This window comes from Myotis nattereri (genome assembly GCF_964212035.1).
Source record: "Myotis nattereri genome assembly, chromosome: 1".
Lineage (NCBI taxonomy): Eukaryota > Metazoa > Chordata > Mammalia > Chiroptera > Vespertilionidae > Myotis > Myotis nattereri.
The window spans coordinates 166420700-166428920 of record NC_138075.1 but is presented as its reverse complement, the minus strand read 5'-3'; positions in this window follow the sequence as shown (position 1 = coordinate 166428920).

The window sequence follows — 8221 nt, the reverse complement described above, 5'->3', positions numbered from 1 at the left end:
ATAGCAAGACCACTGTTGGTAGGCAGGGAAGAAAAGAAAATTCCTTAATACAATAAACTTGAGTTGATGTTTACAAATTACTTGCACAAAACTCTGTACTTTCTTTTTAACTATTGCTTCAATATGATTGGTTGATTAAGGCACTATCTCTATCTCTATCTCTATCTCTATCTCTATCTCTATCTCTATCTCATCTATATAAATTGTCCTGCTAAATTTAATCTTTTTTTTTTTAAATATATTTTATTGATTTTTTACAGAGAGGAAGGGAGAGAGATAGAGAGTCAGAAACATCGATGAGAGAGAAACATCGATCAGCTGCCTCCTGCACATCTCCTACTGGGGATATGCCCGCAACCCAGGTACATGCCCTTGACCGGAATCGAACCTGGGACCTTTCAGTCCGCAGGCCAACGCTCTATCCACTGAGCCAAACCGGTTTCGGCTAAATTTAATCTTTTAATGCTAGAAGCTGCTTCCCAGGCCATGTGTTTAAATTATAGTGCGGTCTATTTTTAGGCATCATCCACTTACACCATAAAGGACCATTTCTGTGTATTTTTTATTTATTTTATTATTGGCTTTGCAAGGATTAATATGATTTACAAATAGAATGCATAGTAGAACCTTTATGGGAATAGTGTGATAAAAATGCTTTTCTGCTTTTCCTTGTTTTTCTCTTCTCTCCTTCTTGACCTTTAGTTATGCATCTGGAAAGTGGCCCAGGCAAGTGTAAGTTCCATGATCTTTCCTGTCAGCCTCACCAGAGTTGCATTCCATATCGTGGAAAGAAGGACATTTTCACCCTGGACCCCAAACATAAGGAAATAAAGCCCCAGGCTGACAACAAAGCCCCCTGCTTTTTGCACCCCTGTTATTCTATTGATGGTGTGGGGTGGTCTTTCTCCCGTCTTCTTTTTCCACAAGTAGCTTTGGGGATGCTTATTTCTCGTTTTGAAAACTTTGTGCATTTTAGCATCCCTGTGAAACAACACCCTTCCCATTCTTCCCCGGGTAATGTCCATCAATTTTTGTTATGGTTGTTGTCTGTGCCCTTTTTTCCTGAGTTGTGTAAAGATCTGTAGTTTGACCTTAGACTGAAATAAAATAAAATAAAACAAAAATTTAAAAACTTCCCTACCTATGACCAAAGCATCAAATCTTACTAGGGAAAAAAAAATTCTAAGCAAACTTTGTTTTATACAAAATTAAGTTAATTTTTCCAGGTGACAAAGATATCTGAGCTACTGAGGTTTTCCCAATGGAACTTGTACCTAATCTCAGTTGCTTATCAGCACTTAGAGGACAAAATTGAAATCATATAAATACATGGTGAAGAAAGAGATTTGACTTTGGGTAGTAAACACACAATGCAATGTACAGATGATGTGTTATAGAATTGTACACTTGAAATCTATATACTTGTATTGACCAAAATCACCCCAATAAATTAAAAACATTTAGAAAAAGAATTTCTGGGGAAAAATTTCGTCTTGTGCTAGCACATAAAAACTATCAGCCAGAAATTTCTCATGAAACAATCTAGATTGGCCAATATGCTGTGTCCCTTCCACCATCCGTCCGGTCACTATGATGTGCACTGACCACCAGGGGGCAGACGCTCCACGCAGGAGCTGCTGAGCTGCAGTGACTTGGCAGCTGCGGTTTTCAGGTGACACCCTCCAAAACCAGAGAGGAGGGAGCCTGATTCCCTGCCGGGCTGTGTGATTCCACCTTTGGCTGTGAGTTATGTTGTTGCTGGGGCACCGCTGACTCTGAATCTGGTTTACTGCACACTTATGTTTGCGTTCCACACCCTGTACGACAGCAACTTTGTATAGTGCTCTTTCACACTCAAGGACTCCTCAGGGGATGTCGGAGAACTGGTTTTGGTCTGATCCCCACAGGCCAGGCCAAGGGACCCACCTGCTGGAGTAACCCCACTAACTCTGAAAATGCTGGGAGGTACCTGGAGGTTAGCTCCAGAGCGCCTGCAGCCCATCTTGCCCAGACTTGTCCCACTGGCCACCTTCTTATTAATTTCCTTTCAATGTGCACAAATCTGTGCACCAGGTCACTAGTTTCCATGTAAGACTTTAAATCTCATTCAACTCTACAAAAAACAAACAAAAAAAAACCCCTCAAAAATCTAATTGCCAATCCCTTAATTACAAGGTATATTTACATTACAATACCACAATTTCATTGCAGGGAACTCCAACTCAACCCATCCTCCTCCTTCCTTCTTTCTTTTACTCCCTATATCAGCAGTCTGCAAACCACGGCTCTCAAGCCACATGCGGCTCTTTGGCCCCTTGAGTGTGGCTCTTCCACAAATACCACGTGCGGGCGCACACGTACAGTGTGAAGTTGATTTAAAACTTTAAGTAAAGTTTATTGCCCTGACCAGTTTGGCTCAGTGGATAGAGCATCAGCCTGGGGACTGAAGGGTCCCCGGTTCGATTCCAGTCAAGGGCATGTACTTTGGTTGCAGGTACATCCCCAGTTGGGGGTGTGCAGGAGGCAGCTGATCCATGTTTCTCTCTCATCGATGTTTCTAACTCTCTATCCTTCTCCCTTCCTTTCTGTAAAAAAGTCAATAAAATACATTTTTAAAAAACTTTAAGTAAAGTTTATTAAGTTAATTTTAGGGAACGTTGTGGAGTGAAAGACGATGTAGTGTCGAGGATTGAGAAAGGTATGTTGAGATGGTTTGGACATATAGAGAGGATGAACAAAAGGAGATAGACGAAACAAGTATCCAAGATGAGTGTGGATGGAAGAGTTGGAAGGGGTCGACCTCAGCGAACGTACCTCAATCAGATTGAGGATGTTTTTAGCAAAGGCCAGCTTAGGAGTACCCTAATTAAGTTAATAACAATGTACCTACCTATATAGTTTAAGTTTAAAAAATTTGGCTCTCAAAAGAAATTTCAATCGTTGTACTGTTGATATTTGGCTCTGTTGACTAATGAGTTTGCTGACCACTGCCCTAGATGTTCAGAGTGAGTTGTATAACAAACATTGAATATTTTGGTTCAAATCTCCAGATTTTTCTTTTTCATGAGTTATAAAGGTCACGTACTTACTTGGAATGTTGTGTTCAGAATTAGTTACATGTTATCACACAGCTGAATCACATCCTCACCTCAGAAAAGTTTACCTCAGGTGGGATCATTGAGCAAGAAACTGAACTGAGGAGTGATATGCCTCTCAGTGCTTTATACCGTATCCTTTTGCAACCTTCAAGAATATAATAAATTATAAAAATCACTTTACATCTGGAATTCTCTAAAAGAGGAAAATTATTGTTCTGTTTCCATTTTCTTTTAGAGCAAAAATGTCCTCAGATAACAAAAATCCTAAGGCTCAAATCTTTCACCTAATAACTCATTGAAAGCATATGCCTTTTAATATATTTGCATTTTTAAAAATATATTTTTTTATTAATTTCAGAGAAGAAGAGAGAGGGAGAGAGAGAAATAGAAACATCAATGATGAAAAGGAATCTTGATCGGCTGCCTCCTGCACACCCACACTGGGGATTGAGCCTGCAATCTGGGCATGTGCTCTGACTGCGAATGGTGACCTTCTGGTTCATAGGTTGATGCTCAATTACTGAGTCACATCAGCTGGGCAAATATATTTGCATTTTTATCTGCAGTTGATTTCACCTCACTGAGTCAGTAGTTTTGATGCTGGCAAATTTCTTCTATGAAATGGAAATGAAATTACTCCTAAAGGATGGAAAAAAGGATGCCCATCCTTAAAATAAAACAAGGAAAAATTTTGGGCATGTTAAAAGAGGTATCTTTACCCACACTTGATAAAAGGGAACATATGCATAAATTGTATTAAAGCTCTCCCAGATGGGGGAATTATACCTACAATAGGAAAAGAAAATAACAAAGCATGTGAGTTAACTAACTTTGGTTTAATTACTCAAAAACCAGATATTTCTCTAGCAAACCTGAATGCCAACTTGTGTGATTTTTACTAGCATCTGGAAGGTTTAATTGTTGAATGGATGTTCTTGACACATGCAAAAGGGGGAAATGGAGAACAAATGCAGGTGAGTGCTCAGAGGACCAGCCAGGCCACATAATTGTTCCAAACCACATGCTCATGGGAGAAGGGCTTTCACAAACTTAAACAATGACACTTTCAATTTCCAAGTGAAGACTCCTCTTCATTTTTTAACTGCAGTTTCTGAATACTGAATAATCTTCTTACTATCTTTTCAAATGAACTGTAGAGTTTCTAAGTGAGACTTTATTTTATCCTGAAGAAACAGCTTTTTACAAAAGAGATTAAATGCATGCAGTTTTAAAAAACATGACTTAGAAATAAAATTTAAAACTTGACATGAATGTAAGTTATCCAGAGTACAGGAGTGAAGCTCAGAAACCCAGGTATCTCTTTATCCCTCAGATGAGTCTGGCCTCAGGTGACACATTCCATGTCCTTGACTCGTACTAATGGCCTAGGTTTAATCCTATTTCATGCATCTCTACTGAGCTGTGACAGTTATGTGAAAACTGACCTATCTGGGGTGGGGGTTGGGAGCAGGCTTGAAGAGGTCAAATTGGGGGTGGGGGGAGGGGACATATGTAATACTTTTGACAATAAAGATAAAAAAAAAGAAAAAGAAAAAAGGAAAACTGTCCTAAACTGGAGCCACACAGACTACATTTATCTAATAATCAGACTTATAATGATGTAATGTTATTTTTCACTCTCCTTTTGCACATTTCTTAATAATTTAAAATTGTAATAATCTCCATCAATCAATTAGTTGTAGAAGAATTCTTCCAGGACCTTGTTCTGAGTGTCCCCAAGCCTTGGCCTTAGATCTTTCCTGGACCACAATGAGGTTGCTTCCCAGTGAGTTTCCCAAAGTGATTAGCATCAGCTATTTCATTTGCACTTGCTGCTTCAGTGCCAGCAATAATCTGAAAGCTGGTGAGAATACTCCATGCCCCCAAACTGGACTTCAATGGCCTGTATGTTTTGTGTTTGGTCCACTGGTTGTGTCTGCTTTCACCTCCTGTCTGTCTTTTACTTTTCAATACTACCAGAGGACTCTTAGGGCTGCTTTTTAGTTCCCCAACCTTACTTAGCAAGTGTGCCTTTATAATGACAAAGTTGATAGCAAATGTAGAGCTATTACTTCTATTTAATCAATAAAAGGCAGTAAAATCACAAAGACAGTTGAATTCCATCATTATAGTTTATTACTGGGTGGTCTGATGATAGGTTGGCTAAGTTTACATGAGTAATAAATTCATGTAAAATTGTTATATTGTATATATTTACTTCATAAAATTTTATTTTCTTGTCTTCATTTTAGTATAATCCCCAACCAAGTTGTTGTAATTAAGATGTCCATATTTTTTGTTAAACATTTGTTGAAACAGTATAATTCTTATATTTTTTTAATTTATTAATTTCAAGTTAGAGAGTTTTATCTTGGCTGAGGCAGTAGTGAAAGGAATAAAATCCTTGAAGCCATATTTAAATATAAAATAAACAATAATTGTGATACTATGTTTATATACTGTAATGGAATCTCATATAAATTATCATAGTTACAGAAAATACTACCATCTATTTTACTTTTATCTTGTAGTTTACTGTCACATCACAATTTTTACTGCTTAAGCAGTATATAAGTACACACAGTGTTTATTAAGATAGTTTTCTTTTAAATATTTTAATGCTATGACAGTAGCATAATTAAATAACAGTATATTGCTCAATTTGGCCATGTATACCTTAATTCAAGATGAAATCTTGATCTTTAATATTCAGTAAAGTCTCTATAGAAATTAATTTCAAGATTTAAATGTGATCTAATTTCCTTAAATTTTATTAGAATGTTATATCTCATGTAAAATTTATTTCAATGAGAAAAAATTCCCTAAATAAAAAATATTTTAAAAATTTAAAGTAATCAAGTTTAAATTAGTTTTGTAACCTACTCTATCATGATCAATATTATTATTATTTTTTTAAAATATATTTTATTGATTTTTTACAGAGAGGAAGGGAGAGAGACAGATAGTTAGAAACATCGATGAGAGAGAAACATCGATCAGCTGCCTCCCGCACATCTCCTACTGGGGATGTGCCCGCAACCCAGGCACACGCCCCTGACCGGAATCGAACCTGGGACCCCCCAGTCCACAGGCCGACGCTCTATCCACTGAGCCAAACCGGTTTCGGCCATGATCAATATTATTAATACTTCATACCAAATAGCTGTCTGTAGCTCAAGTTAAAAATTAATTTTATTTCTACCAAAAAGCATGATTCGATCAAGATTTGAGGAACTTTAGCTTATTTCCTTAATTCTCCTAATGAATTTTGTCTTGTCTACATTAATTACGATGATATAAACAAAATTTAGTCAGCATTCCCTAATGTGTCTCATCATCATTGTAAGATCAAATGAGAATATGTTTTATTAAGCTGTTTCACCTTTGGGCAGATCGGTAAATATCATATACTCCTTTTTTCAAATATCATTATTGCTATTGGCACCACTGAGACTGTATTTCCTTGTTACTCTTTCACACTATAAGCCTTTCTTGGCACAGAAACCTAAAGTTTTAGCCAAAATTCTGGCTTGAAGACCCTTTTCTTTGAACCATTATGCAATTATCTTTGAAATTAATGCCTAAAATTGAAAGCTATTTTCTCAGTTCTGCATTTTATTCAAAACATAATCTTTTTACATCAAGTAGAAAAGCAATAAAAATATCTTTAACTTTGATTTCTATATTTTTGTCTGGTACTTTAGTAGTTTGTATAATAAATATAAGTTGTTTAAAATGATTTTTGTTCCTTACAAATTAGTTCACTTGTGTACCATTTCTTCCTTTATTTTGGCTATGATGGCATTTCTGGTTTTAATAGCCTTTATATTAATAATATTATTCTGAATTATTTATCCTAGATAGTAATAATCTGTTTTAATATTTTTACCTGTCTTCATTTTTTGTTTATTTTACCATTATGTTGGTAAGTGACTACTATTAAATCTAGTGATTTTCCATTGTTTAAAAAAAAATAATGCACTGCCATTACCATAAAAGCATTATTGTGCTCAGCTCAATACTGAAGGAACATTACTAATGTTTTAAGAACAGCATTGCTATGTTTTATATTGGTAATTACTTGTCTGTGTTAAATGTTATTGATTCCTTACTATTTATTCAAATTTCCCTTCTCCTGCCCGCCTTCTAATAATTGCTTGTATGTGTGTTCTGTGTCACATTTCCTATTTTATTCTTTTATTTGCCAGTTTATAAATGTCTTCAATCATAAATCAGGCTCCAAAGTTGATCTTGAAGATTGGTTGTGAAAAAATGTTAAAGTAGAAACAAAATACTTTGCTTTTGAATTTAAAATCTAAAAACCTAATTTTCTGGGGTGAGAAAAGAATGGATAGCTAGTGTTAAATTGGTACACAGCTTCAGTTTAGGATGATATAAATTTTGGAGATGGATGATAATGGTTGTACAATAATGTGAATGTATTTAATAACTCTAAGCTATACTCAAAGATAATAAAATAGTAAGTTTTGTTTTATTTTACCACAATTTTTAGAAAGCCCATTTCTACAGCTTTTTATCCATTTGAAATAAATTTGACATAAAGTTAAATATAAATATTCTGCTAGGATAATAGAAAAGATAACTGTAATAATAAAATTAAGTAGGATTATTTTTGTTACAAATATTATCATGCTCTCAGAATGATATTATTGGCATTTCTAGAATTACCATCCAATAAACAATGATCAAGAACTTTTGTATTTTCTTGCCTAATTTACCAACTTCATAAATATAATTTTTTCATGTTCTAACAAGCAGTCCAGGGTTGCATTTGTTGGTTATAAAATGCAAATTGGGTATGGCTAATTATCCTTTCTATTTTCATTGTTTTGATCACCAATTAATCATCCAGTAGATAATATGTTTGATTTCATCTGATCTATTTAAGCTGAAAATTTGATGATAAATTTTTATAATTTTATGTTTATTTTTATCATTTTGATTAGATACTGAAACATCATTAAATATTTAGTAATGTTCCATTTGTAGATTTCATATGTCATATTTCATAGAAGTCTACTCACTTTTATTGTTATATATTTAAAAATTTAAGCAGATCATAGAAACCAAGATGCCGGCATAGGTAAACACCTGAAATTGCT